This window comes from Cnephaeus nilssonii (genome assembly GCF_951640355.1).
Source record: "Cnephaeus nilssonii genome assembly, chromosome: Y".
Lineage (NCBI taxonomy): Eukaryota > Metazoa > Chordata > Mammalia > Chiroptera > Vespertilionidae > Cnephaeus > Cnephaeus nilssonii.
In genome coordinates this window covers 8,518,694-8,537,770 of record NC_137096.1, presented here as the reverse complement: position 1 = coordinate 8,537,770, position 19,077 = coordinate 8,518,694, and the positions used below count along the sequence as shown (strand labels likewise).

General features: G+C 46.5%; 2 pseudogenes across 2 annotated transcripts in view; both read left to right on the top strand.

The window, feature by feature from the left end:
- LOC307096518 (claudin-34-like) overlaps positions 1-14,960 on the top strand; it is a 67,170-nt pseudogene extending 52,210 nt beyond the window's left edge. The window contains exon 5 of the transcript in view: positions 14,778-14,960. The product of the transcript in view is annotated as a claudin-34-like (transcript). The remainder of the gene's footprint in view (positions 1-14,777) is intronic.
- Positions 14,961-15,444: 484 nt separating this feature from the next.
- On the top strand, positions 15,445-17,623 carry LOC307096516 (melanoma antigen preferentially expressed in tumors-like; annotated as a pseudogene). The gene is made up of 2 exons: positions 15,445-15,971; positions 17,106-17,623. The product of its transcript is annotated as a melanoma antigen preferentially expressed in tumors-like (transcript).
- The last annotated feature ends 1,454 nt before the right edge of the window (positions 17,624-19,077 follow it).

Sequence of the window (19,077 nt, the reverse complement as noted above, 5' to 3'; positions counted from 1 at the left end):
TCTGTCTCTCTCTGGCCACGTTTAAGATTTTTACATTTTCCTTGGTGTTAGCCAATCCTCCTTCCTATCTAATAAAAGAGTGATATGCAAATTAACCATCACTCCGCTACACCCACAAGCAATGCCCACAAGTCACACCCACTGGCCAATCAGGAGCGAATATTCAAATATACCCAACCAAGATGGCTATGGCCACAGAGAGCAGGAGGGGGGCTTGGGTTTCCCCGATAATGGAGGAAGCCAAGCTTTCTGTCTGCCCTTGCCGGACTAGGCCTCCACTCAAGGCTACAAAGTTTCAATGACAGAATATACATAAATCCAAACAGAAATGGTGGCAGCCACGGAGTTGGAAAGAGCAGGAGGCTAGGGTTGCCCCTGATAATGGAGGAAGCCAAGCTTTCTGCACACCCTGGCTGGCCCAGGCCTCCACTTGAGGCTACAAAGTTTCAATTATAGAAGATACATAAATTCCAACAGAAATGGCTACAACCAAGAAGCAAGCAGGAGTGTTGGCTCCACTTAAGGCTACAAAGTTTCAATTGTAGAAGATAAATATACCCGAGATACCAGAGATTCCGCCTGGTCGCCAGTGGGCATGGCCGGCCTGCAAACCACCGCAGGCCCCTTGCCCAGGCCGCCCCACGCCCCAACGGTACCCCCACCCTGATCCAGGACACCCTTCAGGGAAAAACAAGCTGGCCCCACCCATGCTCCAGGCCTCTATCCTATCTAATAAAAGAGTAATATGCAGATTGACCATCACTGCAACACACAAGTTGGCTGCACCCATGTGGTGAAAGATCCTGCCCCATGTGGACACAAATGGCCACCACAAGATGGCCAGCATGGGAGGGCAGTTGGTAGGAAACAGGCCTGCAATTTAGGGAAGTTTTGGACCTTCAAGCCAGCAGGGGAGTGCAGTTAGGGAGCAACCAGGCCTGCAGGGAAGAGCAGTTGGGAGGGACCCAGGCCTTCAGGGGAGGGAAGTTAGGGGGAAACCGGCTGGCAGGGAGCAGTTAGACATCAAGCATTCTGGCAAGGGAGTGGTTAGGGGTGATAAGGCTGGCAGGCAGAAGCAGTTAGGGGCAAACAGGAAGGCAGGCAGGCGAGCAGTTGGGAGTCAGCAGTCCTGGATTGTGAGAGGGATGCCCGACTGCCCGTTTACGCCCAGTCCCACCGGGATCGCACCTAAAAAGGGTCGGACATCCCTAGAAGGGTCCCAGATTGGAGAGAGTGCAGGCTAGGCTGAGAGAAACCACCACCACCCCTGCATGCACTAATGTCGTGCACCGGGCTTCTAGTTTTATTATAATGTGCCGTGGGGTTGTTCTTTTGGGGTTCATTTTGCTTGGGTCTCTGTGAGCTTCTTGGATTTGTGTGTGGTTTTCTTCCATATATCAGGAAAGTTTTTTGTCATTATTTCTTCAAACAGGTTTTCTGTTCCTTGCTCAGTTTCCTCTCCTTCAAACCTCTATTATGTGGATGTTGTTTTGTTTTGAGCTGTCCCAAAGTTTCTTTAGGCTCTCCTCCTTTTTTTTTTTTTTTCTAGAAGCTTCTCTACTTGGGTATTTTTCCTACCTTGTATTCTAGCTCACTGAAGCGGTCCTCTGCCTCTTCTAATCTACTCTTGATGCTTTCTATGGAGTTCTTTACAGCAGCGATGTCATTTTTCATTTCTTCTTGGTTCTTCTTCATTTCCTCTTGGTTCTTGCACATATTGTTGAGTTTGTCTTCCATTCTTTTCAGCCACATTATGACCATTTCTCTGAATTCTTTCTCTGACAGGTTGCTTGCCTCTATTTCGTTTAATTCCTTTTCTGGTGATGCCTGCTTTTCTTTCATGTGCGGTCTGTTTCTTTGGATCCCCATGATCTTACTTTTCCAGATGTCTGGTTACATAGTTCTCTCTCTCCTGCATTCATTTAAAGGCACAAAATACAACACAACCAGGTACAATGCACAAGGCACCGAACAGAAATGTATTCATGATATTAGTAACCCCAAATAAAGGTGACCAACAGGGAAAGGTGAATTGCAGGGTAGGAGAGAAAGAAGAAGAGAGAAAAGAAATGGAATGCAAAAATGAAATTGGGAAAAGGATAAAAAAGTAACAGAGAAGACAAAGAGAATAAGAAAGAAGAGGGGAACAGAATATATATATATATATATATATATATATATATATATATATATATATATATATATATATATATATATATATGGGGAGAAAACTCGATTAGAAAAGACACTAATCCCAGCAAATTCCAGCAACAAGTACCTGGAGATGAATGCACACTACAAACAAGAACTAATATTAAGTGAGGGCAGGGAAAACAGAAGCAAAAAACAAAAACAAAAAAGAAAAAAAAAAAGGAATAAGCAAAACAATCTCACAAACAAGCAAAATTAATATAATCAACAATCAAGCAAACAACAAAGAGAGAAAAAATATTGGAAAGTGAAGAAAGAGATGAGAGAGGTGTGTATGGACTTGGAGCAGGGGATTGGAATATAAGTAGGGTGAAATTTTAAGAGCGGTAAAATGAAGTGATAGGGAAAATCTAAAGCAGAAATAGGGTAAGGGAAACAGGACAACAACAGGGGAAAAGTGAGTAAGAGAGTGATGGCATAAAGGTAAATTTAAGGTAGAATAAAATGATGCTAAAGGAAAGATGAAAATAGAATGTAGAACACTAATCCCAAAGTAAAATAAAGAAAAAGTAAAATGACACTTTAAAAAAATCTAAAATAGTAGTAGTAATAATGCTGATGGAAAATAAAGATGTAATAATTAAAAAGGTAAAATCAAGTGAGGAAAAAAGAAAAAAATAGTTTCTTTATTAAAAGATGAAAAAAATAAAAAATGTGCAGTAGTGAAGGTCATTCACTTCCTCTACTGTTCTGTTTGGCACGCCTGTTTCCTAGTCAGGACAGTGTTGAAGTTCCCTGAGTTCCACTGCTCCTCTGTGTTGTAAGTCAGTCCTGAGTTTTAAGCAGGCAGTACATCTCTATTTCTTGTATTCCTTTATTTGTGTTTACACAAGAGTCCATTTGTGATTCAACCCCTGGGTGACAGTGTTTCTGGATTGACCTCCAGGACTATAGGTTCTCTCTAGCTGGTGTTTAGATTTTGTTTTTCCTGTGGCACTTAATACTTTGTTTGTGGGAGTGGGTTGCCCTAGAGCTGTTTCTCTGATGGTTATTCCCCGCTCTGATCCCCAGGTTCCAGAAAAACAACTTTCCCCTGCAGTCTCTTTGGTTGTCCCCAATTTGGTGAACCTATGTATTGGGCTTAGTAATCAGAAGCAAGGACTTAAAGAGAAAAAAAAAGAAGAAAAAGAAGGAGCCAGAGTAAGTGTGAGAACTCCAGGGCTGCGGTGCAAGTCTGTGCAGTCTTTTTTCCTCTTGTGTCTAAGCAGCTGGCACACTTTTAAAATATCTAGGCTGTCCTTTTGTGTCCAGATTAAAATGGGTTGCTTTTTAGAGTTCTCTTCTGTTAGCAGCTCTGAGGACCCCCTTCCACATTCAGGGATCATGCCAGCCACAAGGGCCACGGATTTTTCTGGGCACAGACTTCCCCAGGTTTTCCACCTCCCGCTGTACACGAGTTTCTCTCTCCTGCTAGGTCCATGAACCTCACCTTATCCCAGGCAAAATCTGACCTTTCTGTGAGGGAGTGTAGAGCTCCTCTGAATCCACGTGCTTGCACCATTGATAACCTGTATTCTCAGGTTCACAGCTGTAAGGTGGGTGCCATAGATGTAGATTCTCTAGTTGGTGTATAAAAATGCCATAGATATCATGGCGTTAATTTTGTATCCTGCTACATTGCCAAATTCATTTATTAAGTCTAATAATTATTGATGGAGTCTTCAGGGTTTTCTATGTACAGAATCATGTTATCTGCAAATAATGACAATTTTACTTTATTTTTTTTTCCAATTTGGGTGTTATTTATTTCTTCTTCTTGTCTGATCACTTTGGCTAGCACTTCTAATCCTGTGTGGAACAGGAGTGGTGAAAGCAGCATCCCTGTTTTGTTCCTGTTCTTAAGGGAAATGGTGTTAGTTATTACCCATTGAGTATGAAGTTGGCCATAGGTTTGTCATATAAGGCTGTTATTATGATCCTTCTAGTCCCACTTTGCTGGGCTTATCAGAGAAGGTGTTTAGCTTTGTTAAATGCCTTTTTTGCATCGATTGATATGATTATTTGATTTTTGTCTCTCAGTTTGTTTATGTGACATATCACATTTATTGACTTGTGGATATTGTACATGACTTGCATCCCTGGAATAAATCTCACTTGTTCATGGTGTATGATCTTTCTGATGTAATGCTGCATCCGGTTTGCTGGAATTTTGCTGTGGATTTTAGCATCAATGTTCATCCGGGATATAGGCCTGTAATTGTTTTTCTTTGTGGTGTCTTTAGGTGGTTTTGTTATTAAGGTAAAGCTGGCTTTATAGAATGATCTTAGAAGTATGCCTTTCTCTTGCATTTTTTGGAATAGTCTGAGAAGTATTTATTTTAATTTCTTTGATGTTTGGGAAAACTCCACTGTGAAGCCATCTGGTCCAGGGCTTTTGTTTGCTGGAAGCTTTTTGATTACTGTTTCCATTTTATCACTAGTTATCGACCTATTCATGTTGTGTGGTTTTTTTTTTATTCTTCCTGATTGAGTTTTAGAAGCTTATATTTTTCTAGGAATGTGTCTATTCTGTCGAGGATGTCCAGTTTGGTGGATGCATGTCTGCTCAAAGCCTGGGTTAGGAGAGCTTAATGTGGGAAAGCCCATGCATAGGGACTGATCCCCAGGGCCTGTGAAGGTCCACAGATGCAGGGCTTGCTCTGGAACCCAGGAAGGGCATCCTGCAGCCAACTCAGAGCCTCTCTGGATCCAGGAAAGCAGCTTGGATGTTGTTTTTCCTTCTGCACATTGAGCATGTCATGTTCTCCAAAACAGCTCAGATGAATTGGGGGGAACTCCTGATTTCTGTCAATAGTGGGTGTCCCAGCATCAGGATCATGAGTGGTTGGCTGACATTCCAGGAATGCAAATAGAGGGCTCTCAGCCTTGAGAGCACATTCTAAGGACCACCCTCCTGCTCCAAAAAAAGAAATTTTCGGAAGAGCATATGCCTTTGGATTCCAGTAGGAATCATATGCTCAGAGACTGCTCTGGGCTGTACATAAGTGAGAGCCATGATGAGGGTAGGTGGTAGGTGACCAGAATATGGTAAAAACATCCCCCAGATTCATGTGTGGGTGCTGGGAGTCAGTGGGGCTGGTCCAATACTGGGCAGGAAGGACAGCCCTTGATGCACATGTGTTCCTGCCTCCATTGCCAGAGCTCATGCCCTGGGATAGCAGGCTCTGCATGGGGGTGGAAAGAGGAATGTTTCTTGTGAAAGGGCAGAGCAGGCCAGCACAAAATGTACTGTACCCTCCATCCTGTGTAACTATGTATATGACTCCTTTTTCTTAGAAAACCGCGAGAATGTAACAGTTGCATAAACCTGCCAATAGGAGTGTAGAGAAGTAGACTCAGTCCAAATTAAGCAATCTCTGTAACCCACGTCACTTCCCTAAGCCCACCCAAATGACCAACCCTTTATAAACTACCCCTCCCCTGGGGTTCGCTCTCTTGCCCCACTGCTGCGTCAGGAGGAGGCTGGGAGCCAAACCCGGGTTTGAATAAAGACTCTTTGCTTTTGCATCGGAGAAAAGGCTCCCTGGTGGTTGATTATTGGGGACCCTGAACTCTGGGCATAACATTTGGGGGCTCGCCCGGGGTTCCCCAATACCCACGAGGGACCCGATCCGAAGAGTCTGACTGCTGACTGACCGCGGTAAGTGTCTGTATTGTCTGTTCTGTGCGAGCTCGCTTCTGAAGCCAAGTCTGAAGTGCCCAAAACGGTCTAAGTGGACGCACAGGTGGACCTGGGTCGGAGGGTCAGAGGACGCTCTGGTTCTCCATCTGGAGGGGTGTAAAAACCCCCGTCTGGAGGGGAGTGGCTTCCCCTCAAAACTCTGGGACGAAGCGGGTCGCTCCCGCTGGTTGGCGCAGGGCCATCGTCCATCTGTTCCCGGGTGTCTTTGTCTGTTTGCTTTCTGTGTCTTTCTGTGGACTTCTGTGGAATTACTGGACGGACGTTATGGGATAGACTCAGTCCACTCCAAGTGAGTGGAAAGGGGAGCTTAATTCCGCCCCCACCCGGAGGCCATAGAGCTTCCTCAGGCAAATTAATCAGGTGACTGTTTAAACTCTGGTAAATATCTAATAGGAGTCAAAAACTCAGACTGTTTGGTATATAAATATAAATGTGAAAATATTTGTTATCTCTTTCTGCTGTTTAATTTATTTAAAGATAGGGCGGACCTGCTATGGCGGAATACAAAGGTCTTTAGCAGCTGCTGAGACATCTTTTTCTCAGAGTCCTTTGTTCTCCGTCAGAGAGGGAATCAGCCCACTTAGATGATAAAAATTCCTCTGTTTGTATAAATGAAGGTTTCAGTTTGCTCTGATTTGTGAATTTACTGTATTAAATTGAATTTTAAAGTCCTAAGGTTGATTTAAAAGTATCCATTTATAACATTTCAAAGAACAAAAGAACTTTTATTTACAGCTTCCTTATCTCTTTTGGTGCTGGGAGACTCCCAGCTAACAGCTTCACAGGGCGAAGAGATTTTCAAGGTCCTGTCCCTGCCTGTGACATCATAGTCCAACGTGAAACTAAGGCTGAAGTTACTATTAACTCTTTATAGACCCCGTTAACCGTTTGTTTAACTTACTGTTTTTATTAGGATCCTCATAGAGGACATAACCTGATCTTTCCCTTCCTCTCTCATTCTGATTCTAATAGCATCTGTAACTGGATTAAAAATATTTTCTTTCAGGAGGCCATCCAGGCTTTCAGCTCACAAAAAATCTCCTCCTGCAAGAGGAGAGAGGGACCCCCCAGAAGGGGCTGGAGGCTCTCCCTCTCAACAGGTGTTTGTTTTGTGTTTTGTCATGTTGGTATCAGGACTGTTTGTTTTGTCTTTTTGTCTTATATTTTCTGTCATAATTGGGCCCTATATGTATATATTATTTGTTGAGTTTTGATTTGTCAAGGTTTTGTCAGTTTGTTATCAGTTTGTTAAAATCCTCTCAGAGGACATTGAGTGGTTCTTCCCTTCCTGTGTAACCTTTGACTGTGTGATTGGATTACTGAGCTTTTATCAAGGTTTTCCCTCTCCTGAAATAACGCTCTATGTGTAACCTGTCCCTCCCCGAGCCGGACTGCAGGATGACTTTTCCTTCAACACACTGGTCCCGCCCACTGGCCTATGGCAGAAGCCAGAAAAAGCAACAGTAGGAAAGGGAGGCCCCCATCAGGGGACTTAGAGGCAGTATTCCTGTTATCTGCTTAGATCCCAAGAATGTAAGAATACTTATTTACTGAAATGATATAAGGACAGATGTTTGTTTGATATTTTGTTGTCTGCCTGGTTATAATTATTTGTTTATATATAGAAGTCTGTAAAAAGAAATAAGAAACATTTAATTTGTTTAAGGCTGAGTGCTCTGACGGGTAGCAACCCCCGCTGAGTGGCCACTGGGATTCTTTTTTCCCCAGGGGTGTTTTCTCTCCGTCAGAGGGGGAATCGGCCCGCCTAACAACATTTCTGTCTATGTTTATTCATTTGAAGGTATAAAGTTGTAACAATTGTGGTCCAAGAGATTAAAAGCAGGGACCAAATTTTAAAATTAATCATTTATAAGAAGAAAGCTTGAGCTGGCAAAGTCACCAAGTCTGCCCAGCAAGCTCAAAAACTAAATGAATCTTATTTCTGATACCTGCTGCCACCCAGTCTTAATCAGTGGTAGAGAAACGGTCTCAGAAGTGTTTGTCTCAATTGGCCATTTAACTTTGATGTGATTAATGGTTACAGCACATTGTAAAATCTTTAAGAAGAAAAGGAAAATATTTTGTGGGCCAATTGGTCCTTGTGTGTTTATATCAACTCTTAAGTTATAGTTTTAAAATCAGTAATTTTAATAGAAACACACTCAAACAGAGGGGCTTTTCAGAAAGGTCAGGGAGTCTGATTGCAGTGTAAGGGTCACTGGTCCCCCCCCCCCCCCCCATGCCACCTTCATTGGCAGGAGACAAGCGCTTTTCCCAGTGGGAACAGAGAGTGGACTGCCAGATGAAAACGCCCCGGTGGGAGCCTTCCTTCACCACCTGGGACCCTCGCCGCGCTCCCTGCCTCCGCCCACCCGGTGTCCATCCCCTCCGGGGGTTGTTTTGAGTAGCTGCTGGAGGCAGCGATGAAAAAGGGAAATTCCCTTGTGACCCCTTGCGCCCCAATGAGACCCAAGAACCCCTGACGACTCCTTGGACACTTTTCACCGTGTTCTGTTAGGGGGCTTAAAGGCATGTTCTGTTAGGGGGCTTAAAGAAGGCACAGCTAGTAATTCCCCTTTTCAGGCTTATCAGAATCTGAGATCCTTATCTGTAGGAAAAATGTAGCATTTTTGGATTTCAAGCGGCTGGAGGCCTGGGAACAGGGTGATAGGCCTGCTCCCTCCTCCCTCTGCCTTTCTCTAAATATTTTAAAATAATAGAAGATTTGATGCATAGTTATACATTTTTGAAGGACATAGAAGAAGGTTTAAAGGCTAATTTAAAATTATGAAATTTGTAAAGGTTTATATATATAATAAAAAAAAGAACAGAGAAATATTAAAAGGAAAAAAAAGCCAGCAGCAAATAGGAAGGAATTAGTATGCCTACTGTAGGAAGCGGGGGCACTGCAAGAGAAAATGTCCTGGCAGGTTACCTAGAGAAGCAAAAGGGGAAACTCAGACTCCAAGGGTCTTTAACTTAGAGGAAGAGAACTGACAGGACTGGGGCTCCTTTCCATTGAGCCCCCAGGAGCCCAGGGTAACCTTACAAGTGAGAGGCAAACCTGTTAGTTTCCTGGTAGACACTGGGGCAGCCTATTCAGTCTTGACAGAGCCAATGGGACCTGTGACCTCTAAGAAGACATCAGTCCAGGGAGCCACCGGACAAATTGCCTGTTTTCCTTGGACATCAAAAAGGACTGTAGACCTCGGAAGGACACGGTAACGCATTCATTTCTGGTCATGCCAGAATGCCCGTACCCCCTGTGTAGATGTGACCTCCTACAGAAACTATTTGGACTGCCACCATATCCTTTGAGGGGGACGGAGTGGGAATTCTTAGAGGCAGTTGGATACTACAACCTGTGGATACCGGGGCTCATAGAGATTGCTAAACCTCTAGACTCAAGTACTGGGGGAATGCAGCTGCTGAACTAGACCGAAGTAGAACAATAGGCCTTTGAGGAGCTAAAGAAGGCTCTCATCTCAGCACCTGCCCTAGCCTTACCAGACGTCACGAAGCCCTTCCACCTCCACGTGAGTGAGGTAAGAGGCATTGCCAAAGGGGTTCTCATTCAGACTCTAGGTCCCTGGAAGAGACCTGTTGCTTATCTGTCTAAGAGGCTAGACCCCGTGGTAGCAGGGTGGCCAGCGTGCCTCCGGGCAGTGGCCACCACAGCATTGCTGGTGAAGGAGGCAGATAAATAGACTCTGGGCCAGGAACTAGCCCTGACAACACCCCATGGTGTGGAGGCCCTCCTTCGAGATGCTCCAAAGAGATAGATGTCAAACACCGGGATCACCCAGTGCCAAGCTCTTCTCCTAGACCAGCCCTGTGTCCGGTTCCATAAGACACTGGCCATCAACCCTGCCAGCCTGCTTCCAGATAATAATCCAGAGGAATCCATTCATGACTGCACAGGAGTAACAGACGCAGTATGAACAGCTCGCCCAGACCTGACAGATGTTCCGCTATCATCACCAGACAAGGTACTGTTCACGGTTGGGAGCAGTTATGCTCAGGATGGCATCTGATATGCAGAGCAGCGGTAGTCACCCTGGACCGCACCATTTGGGTGCAGTCCCTGAATAGGGGAACCATGGCACAGAAAGTCGAGCTTTTGGCCTTACTCCAGGCCCTCCGATGGGGACACAGTGCCATCCACCGGGAAAGAGGGTTACCAACTGCAGCGGGAAAAGACATTAAAAATAAAAAAGAGATTTTAGCCTTATTAGAGGTCATCTGGCTCCCAAGGGCAGTTGCAATAGTGCACTGCAAAGGACATCAGAAAGGAGAGACAATTGAAGCCAGAGGAAATAGAGCCGCAAACCAAACTGCCAAGGAAGCCGCCCAAAAACCAATGGGGCCTTTACAAGTTTTAGTAACCCTGCCGTACCTGGACCTACACAGACCCCTTCTTACACCAAACAAGAGGAGGAATTGGCAGAACAGAAGCAAGCCATCAAAGGACCAGATGGTTGGTGGATACTACCAGATGACAGACTGTTGGTCTCAGAGGCTCTAGGTCGGACGTTAGTTGCCCAGTTACACCAGGCTACCCACTTGGCATCACCAAGACTTCTGAACTTCTGCGAGGCAGGTACTACCAAGCTTAGATAAAATAATTAAAGGCATAGTCACTAGAAGTAGTGTCTGTGCACAGGTAAATGCTAAGCAAGATAAGAGGGTCCCCCTGAGATTTCAGGACCCACGAAAATTCCCCAGGAGAGCATTGGGAGGTAGATTTCACAGAAATTAAGCCACCAGCATCAGAGTACAAGTACCTGCTAGTTCTCATAGACACCTTCTCGGGTTGGATTGAAGCATACCCCACTAGGACAGAAACTACCTCTATAGTTGCTAGGAGATTATACCTAGATTCAGGCTGCCAGTAGTCATAAGATCAGATAACAGCCCTGCCTTTGTAGCCAAGATATCTCAAAATATAGCTCAAGCCTTAGGACAGGCATGAGCAAGACTCAGAAAAAGAATTTAACTAAATTTATCCTAGAAACCGGTGAAAACTGGACCAACCTTCTGCCCTTCACCCTCTTATGGGCCAGGTATACCCCCTACCAGAAGGGGTTCCCCCTTCGTTTGTAATCATGTATAGTAGACCTTCCCCCATCCTTCCCAGGGTCAGGGAGAAACTGAAAGCTGGAATTCATAACCATTCCCTTACTCAAGTCCTTACAGGCTCTGCAGTATACCCAGAGAGCCACCCATAGGCTTGTTCGTGATGCTCTGCCAATGCCCACCGCGGACCCTGTACATCCCTTCCAGCCCAGGGACTCGGTGTGGGTAAAGAAGTTCACTGCCCAAGGACTCACCCCAACCTGAAAGGAACACTACACTGTTATCCTAAGCACGCCCACGGCTATTAAAGTAGACGGCGTCCAGACCTGGCTACACCACTCCCAGCTCCTGCACCAGGAAACGGCCTGGATCCTGACAACCACCCGTGAGATCCCTAGCCTGGGCTCCACGAAGGCCAGGAGAAAACTCGACACCTGCAGGAGAAGAACTGGAATTCACTGTGGACAGTACTTTTGCGGACTGTAGTACTAGAGACCTTAGCTAGAAATAAGAGACAAAATAAAAATGCAAACCGTCTCATGATTGAGCCGGGTGTCCCAAGACAAGGGGGGAATGAAAGGGCAGAGCAGGCCAGCACAAAATGTACTGTACCCTCCATCCTGTGTAACTATGTATATGACTCCTTTTTCTTAGAAAACCGCGAGAATGTAACAGTTGCATAAACCTGCCAATAGGAGTGTAGAGAAGTAGACTCAGTCCAAATTAAGCAATCTCTGTAACCCACGTCACTTCCCTAAGCCCACCCAAATGACCAACCCTTTATAAACTACCCCTCCCCTGGGGTTCGCTCTCTTGCCCCACTGCTGCGTCAGGAGGAGGCTGGGAGCCAAACCCGGGTTTGAATAAAGACTCTTTGCTTTTGCATCGGAGAAAAGGCTCCCTGGTGGTTGATTATTGGAGACCCTGAACTCTGGGCATAACACTTGCTCTTGAAGACGACATGTTCAGCTTAGACTTTGTTTCTAGGTCATTCTAAGTGGTCCCTCCTGCCTCCTTGTATATCCTGGACTCTGGGATCTCATAGAAGCTTCCTGAGCTTAGTGTCCTACAATTTTTCACTTTCTGCCTGGTGCATGTAATGTTGGTGTTAAAGAGTAATACAGTCCCCAGGTACCACCGCTCTTGCTAAAAGCCCAGGATACAAGTCTATATTAACTTCCTAAACTCATTACAGTTTGAACCTCTTCCAGAAATCTAATCAACCAGTCTGGACTTTTCTGGTGAACACCACTGTGCTAATCTGTCACATGGTCCCTCTCCCTGGAATATGAGAGTTGTTTGGGCATCACATTGCAGGGGGTAGATAAGAGCCTGCAGAAAAGTTGTGCCTCTCTCTCTCCCTCTCTCCCCACCCCTCTCTCTCTGTCTTTCTCTGTCTCTCTCTCTCTCCTCTGTCTCAATCTCTCTATGTTTGTCTCTCTCAATTTCAAAAGATCCAATGTGTGACTCAGTGCAGCATGGGATATTCCAAATTATGGCAGATCTTTATAAGCCAAATTCTAATACAGCTTCAGATCTTTGAAGGGGAAGGTGTATGTGTGCACTGTGCTGAGACCTGAGAGAGAACACACTTCCCTCACAATCTGAGTGAGAATTTTAGGCCCAGAAGGAGCTTTTTGAAGCCAATTTGCATGGTTTGTTCCCTGGGGATGAGCAAACATTAGTTATCCATACAGACTTTGGCAGTCATGTTTAGGGCCAGGCCCCTAGAACATGCCTGGGCCTAATGTGCTGCCTGTGGAAGGTTGGGATGTGAAAGAGGAGGCCTGAGCCAAAGAGAATGCCCTCTGGAAGCAGCTTCTTGATAAGGTTACATAGGACTTTTGGTCCACGTGTATTTTTCTCTGTGCCACCAAGATTCCAAAGAACCCAACACTCTCGCCCCTCAATGGCTTTCAGAATTGGATATGCCACTTCCCAGGTTCCCCTGCCACACCTCTCCTCTGGCCTCTGCACAGCCCACATTTTTACATTTAATTTTCTCAAGCCAGTTTGCTGAGCTCATCTGGTCAGGGTTTTTGAGTTTCCCAAAGGTGCACCTTGTCCCTTGGTCCCATACAAACTGGCACCCATCCATTCTCCTGATCAATCCCTAGATGTGATTTTTGGCCATACCTCCTTTGGGGAAGGCTTTATCCTCAAAATCTGGAAGACCAACTGTCCCTCTGTTCCTCTTTGAATGGGCACGTATTTGCAATTGAGGTAACATCAAGTGTCAGGGACTATTTGGTACTCAATACTGTTGCATTGTATACCTTTTTCTCTTGAGAGGATACCTTGTCTGCCTAATGGTGTGTTAACAGGAACGTTAGTAAATTTAGATGTGGTACCAACAACCCATCAAGTCTACTTCCAGGTTGGTTTCATTTTCTTTTCCTTTCATGAATGGACCTAGGATTCAGTTGGAGGTGTATAGAGTGCAAAACCCAATCATGTTAACTGCCTGGAGATCCAGTACTAAGGTTCAGCTTTCAGTTGGAAGTTGCCATTTCAGCTAGGACCTCAAAAGAAGGTGTGGCCAGATGGGGTATAATAGTTTCTGAGGAGGCTGAGGAGGGACCAGAGGCTAGAGAATGAGAGTCACTGCCCAGGTCTGAGCAGAGGGCTCCCTGCACCATGTCCACTCTGGTGAGTCAGGAGCCTAATGTGGTCCTCAAGGACATGCAGGCCAAGGTCCCACAGAGAATTGTCATTTTATCCTAAAAAATAAGGAGACTTTGCCTTTGCCTCTAGATGTAGGTTAGCCATAATCCAAAACGTTTTGATTTCTGGTTTGATATATCCCATTCATAGAGATTTTCAGGGCAAATTTTCCTGCTATCTGAAAGTAGAATATCCCTAAGGAACCTATTGTAGGCCAAATTGGCAAAATCCTTTTTAGCATTTTAGCGGCCAGGCTGTGTGTCTGACAACAGATCTTAAGGGAGGTCTTTCATAAAAGCCAAGTGATGTTTAGAAAGAGAGGAAGGGAGAAAGAGAGAGAAAAACATTGATGGGAGAAACATCCAACAGCGGTCTCCTGCCCACCCTATACTGGGGGTTGGGAATGGAGCCTGCAAGATTCCTTTGGGTGCAAGGGTGGATGCTCAACCAACAGAGCAACACTGACCAGGGCTTGCAGTCACTTTTTGAGAGGAGGTTTAGTTGTGACCTGAAAGCCCTCTGTTGTCATGGACTAAGTGGTCATTCTAATATTCATAGAAGGGACACACAATAAAATGTACATCTCGGAATTAATGGTTATTTTTCTCACCTCTAGCTCCCCGATTATTTAGAAAACTTTTGTGCTGCTTTTATGCTTTCTCACTAAAAACATATCAAAGGCCACAATGTACGCATTGTGTGGGTGTTCCTTAATCTTCCCCATCTGCTTTATTTGTTGGAGCTTAGCAAGAGGTGGTGCGGGACCAGGGGCTGCTGCCTATTCCAGGTGCTTTCAGTCCTGGAAAGATTTTCCCTGAAAATGCTGGGACCATCTCTCGGATTTCCCAGTACTCATTGCACAGCAGAATTACAGGTAGATAGTGGGTAGATGTGGGAGGTGTCCAGTGGCCACCTCACCACTCCTTGGTGCCTGGTGAGGTGCTTGTCCTGCCAGGAAGCCTAGGAGAGGCAGGGCTGAGTGGCTTTTCGGCCCCTAAGCAGAAAACCGGATGGGGGAAATTGGGACGCTCCAGTTGTTACCAGAGCAGTGCCTCTGACCTTCAGATGGTTTCTCTGGTCTGAGAGGAAATGGGGTTGCTCATGCTCAGCCTGACATGATACCTTGCTCCCAACCATTTCCCAGGATGTCTTTAAGAGCCACTTCATCAGGATGAACTTCCAGGCTCCACGCAGACTCCTGGACCTGGCATGCCAGAGCCTGCTGAGGGATGAAGCCTCGGCCATCACTGCGGTGGAGTGGTTGCCTATGGAGCTCTTCCATTTCTGTTCACAGCAGCCTTTGCCGGGAAGCACAGCAAAGTCCTGAAGGCCATGTAGCAGGCTTGGCCTTTCCCCTGCCTCCCTCTGGGAGCCCTGATGAACCATAGGGAGCCTTACCATGATATCTTGCAGGCTGAGTTCGATGGGCTGGATGTCCCGCTTGCCCAGGAGACTCGACCCAGGTGAGGGGGATTCAGCAGCCTGGTTGGGCCCTGGGGATTTGATCAGTTACATCTGGGATACGGGAGAGTGCAGGGCCAAGGAGAGAGTTCAGGGAGGCCTTGAAGGTACTGCTGTGGTCATTCTGAGATCAGGTTTCACATATATAGGACTGATGAAGATGCAGAGGGTGACCGAAGGGACATGAGTCCACCCTTCCTAGTGGCACCTAAAGGTACCAGGAATGGGGACCATGAAGGATCCCAGTAGTGCAAGGAGCAGCTGATTTCCAGACTCAAGGCCATAGTCTCATTCACTGTTATCTTAATTCATCCCAGGCTACATCCTATTTTCTCTGCAGGAGCTGGAAAATGCAGATGCTCAATTTACAGAGGGGAGCTCATCAGGATTTCTGGATCTTGTGAGCCGGAACCAGAGCTGATGTGTGCTCGTTGCTGGAGCCTGAGGCCCCACAGCCCATGAGAAAAAGGGTGAAAGTGGATAGCTTAAGGGCAGGGCCAAAGCCACCCTTGGCCCCCGTGTGGGTGTTAGTAGACCTTTGCCTCATGAAAGGTGTCCTTGATGAGTCCCTCAGGTACCTGATTAAGAAAGTCAGTGAAAGGAGAGGTTTGCTGCACCTTTGCTGTAAGAAGCTGAAGGTTTTAAATTGTACCTGGAAGCTGTCCACTCTGAGAAAGTTCGCTCCTTACCTGGGCCTGATGGTGAATCTGCGTCGGTTCCTCCTCTCCCACGAATTTATGTTTTCTCATACCACCTTGGAGCAGGAGGAGCAGTGTGTTAACCTGGTCACCTCTCAGTTCCTCAGCCAGTCTCACCTCCAGGAGCTCTATTTGGATGATGTCTCCTTCCTCCAAGGTTGCCTGGACCAGATGCTCAGGTGAGGGGTGGCGAGGTTTCCCTGCAGACCAGAGCGAGCTCCTTCTCATTTCAGTCCACAGTGACAGGACCTCCTATGTGCTGTCCATCAGCAGTGCTAGAGAGCCTGAGTCACCAGAAGGTCCACACAGTCAGTGTCTTGTTCACTGCTCTGCCACCTTGCATGTTGTCAAGTAAACCCCCCGCCCCGCCAGACTAAGGTAGGATGTATGAACTAAGAAAGATGCTATTAAAGAGACTCTTGCTAGGAATGGAAGTAAAGGGGGTTTCAGGCCAGTGATGGTAGCTTGGGAATCTTCTAAGTGGTGTCTGAGGGAAGATTATGCAATGGAACCAAGTGAAGATGGCAGTGAAGAGAGGAAAGCCCATCAGAGGTGAGGTTTCAGGGGTTAAGGTCCACACTTAGCTATTTGGTGATGGCAGCCTTTCAATGCAAACCTGCCTCGAATCACCTGTCTGCCAAGGCTTGCCAAAGGCTCCTGCTAAGGGAATTCCTGGTAAATGCAGGATTCTGGAGGGAGGTATCATGAAAAGGGATAGGTAGTTTGTAGATGATGCAGTGATCTAAGTTCCTGCAGGGTGGCAGCCCCCACTGGATGTTACCCGACCGTGTCCAGATTAGCCCTTTCTGCAACTATGCCAGTAGCCTCATGGGCTAAGAGATGAGGGTGACAGGTACCCAGGCTGTGGCTGGAAGGGAACCTGAATTGAAGGCATTTTGGGTCATGTCTCCAATACCAAAGTTCACTGGTTGCTTCCTGCTTTAGACATTGTGTCAGGCTCCATTCTGAGCTCCTCCCATATTTACCTACCATCATTCATGCTCACAATACCTGTGTGTATGAGGGTGGGGGTGTATGATGTGCTCCTGGTGACAGATGAGCAAATGGAGAGTATGAGGTTTCATCCAGTTGAAATCCTCGCAGAGCAGATAAGAGATGGAGAAAAGATTCCACTCAAATTTGCACTGACATGAATCACACTTGTCACTGTGCAACATCCTGTGTTTGATCATCATCTGGAAGACTTTAGACTTTGGTGACATGGGCCTCTTTACCTTAAGGCCTGCCTTATGCTCATATTGCTCTTCCCCCAAGGTCCTCCCCCCCTCACCTAACTGCTCTATATCTCCCAGCTGCCTGAAGAAGCCTTTGGAGACTCTGTCCATCACGAACTGCCTGCTTTTAGAAAGTGACTTGAGACATCTCTCTCAGCACCTGAATGTCAGCCAGGTGAGAGTCCTGAATTAAGGAGGCTCAACCTGACCAACCTCAATTTCTGTTAGAGAGAGCCACCCCCACACTGCAGGACTTGGACTTGGATGAGTGTGGGATCATGGACCCCCAGATCATGGTCCTCCTGCCTGCACTGAGCCACTGCTCTAACCTCATGACCCTAAGTTTTTGTGAAAACACCATCTGCATGACCGTCTGGGAGGACCTGCTTCGCCACATCATCGGGCTGAGCAAGCTGAATTGCGTGCTGTATCCTGCCCCCCTGGAGAGTTACGAGGAAAGGAGCAGCACCATCCACCTGGGCCGACTTGCTCAGGTGCATGCCAAGCTGAAACATATGTTCCAGGAGTTGGGGCAGCCCGGCATGATATGGTTTTGTGCTTACCCCTGTCCTCACTGTGGCTGTAGAATCTTCTAAAACCCAAACCCCATTATGTGACCCTGATACATGTCTGTCTAGCTCGGTGCACATCTCATAGGCTTTACTCTCGGCTCTTGGACACTGAAGCCCAGACCTAAGTGTATCTTACAGGAACCCAGCAGCCAGTTTCAGACAACTACTCAGTGGTGGGGGGAAATGCTGACAGGGGGGCAGATGGTTTCTTTGGGGAGATGGGTCCTAAGGAGTTAGAGATATGCACCTGAATCTCTAGAGGGGAGGGATTCTGGCTTGGGAGGTAGATGCAAGGATTACCTTTGCTTGAATGCTTGTGAATAAATGTCAGTAATAAAGGGAACTGAATGTGAACCATCTGGTGTCCTCTATGACATATTAACATGATTCTCCCATCTGCAGTTACTGTTTAAATAAGAGTGCATGAGCATCTGTGATGCACAGACACTAGTCTGGTGAGGTTGGTTTCAGGAGATCCATCACCATTTATCCTTTCTGGTTTGGTGGTCCTTCTGGGGCACCAGTATCTCCTCCCTTACCTCTGTGAATGTTCAGTGGGTCAACCCACAGAAGGTGCATCCATAGGGGCTGGAACGAGTGGCCTCCTATGAGCACTACTGAACTACAACTTCCTAGGGGCCATGGACTCAAACACTGATCCCCACTGGGAGCCTCCATTACTGGCCTTTGGCCGCTCCATGGTAGAGCTTCCCTGTGCACAAGTCAGACCCCAGTACTGAAAGGGACATCATCCAGCTAGTCAGAGGCTTGAACTCAAAAATCCATGCCTGTCATCCCCCTGGATCCAGCCCCTGCTTGAATGCAATTGATTGTGGCCAGTAAACACAGTTATATTCCTTTCAGCATAATGCTAACCTGGCATAAAACTTTGCTTAGTATCCGTGTACTGTACTAAGAATATGAAACCATTTGTGGAGGCTAGGTCATAATGTGAGAAGACTCTCCCCACATGTCCCTCCTTCCCCTCAATCAAGGAGGTCGTAAACCAGCTCTGAGCCACAGACTTGTCCTGGGTTTTGTGTCTGAAGAGTGGACAACACCAAGCCAGTTCCCGGAGAGCACTTAAATGGACACAGGTGAAGATCACTCTGGGCAGTTGTGGGTATGGAGGGCCACCTTGCGGGGCAATACAACCAAGTGAAAGGGAGATGTCATACTCTGCGGGTGGATCCCATAGTCAACGCAAAGTCAGCTGTCCAGTAAGAAACAGGCTCCCTGTCTACATGCCACTGCATTCTGGCCCTAGGCTGTCTCATTTGGCTTACTGTGTGGCCTGCCAGAGGAACACCTGGGAAGAAGGCCACACACCCAGGCCCAGGGGCAGGGCTCTATGTGTGCATCTAATCTCCCTTAATGTGAGGGAGTCAGTCCTGCTTTATCTCCTTCTACTGCCTCTCATGAAGTGCCAGCTACTCATGTGCTTGTCTCTCTCTGCTGGGTGTCAGCTGCTTCCTAGC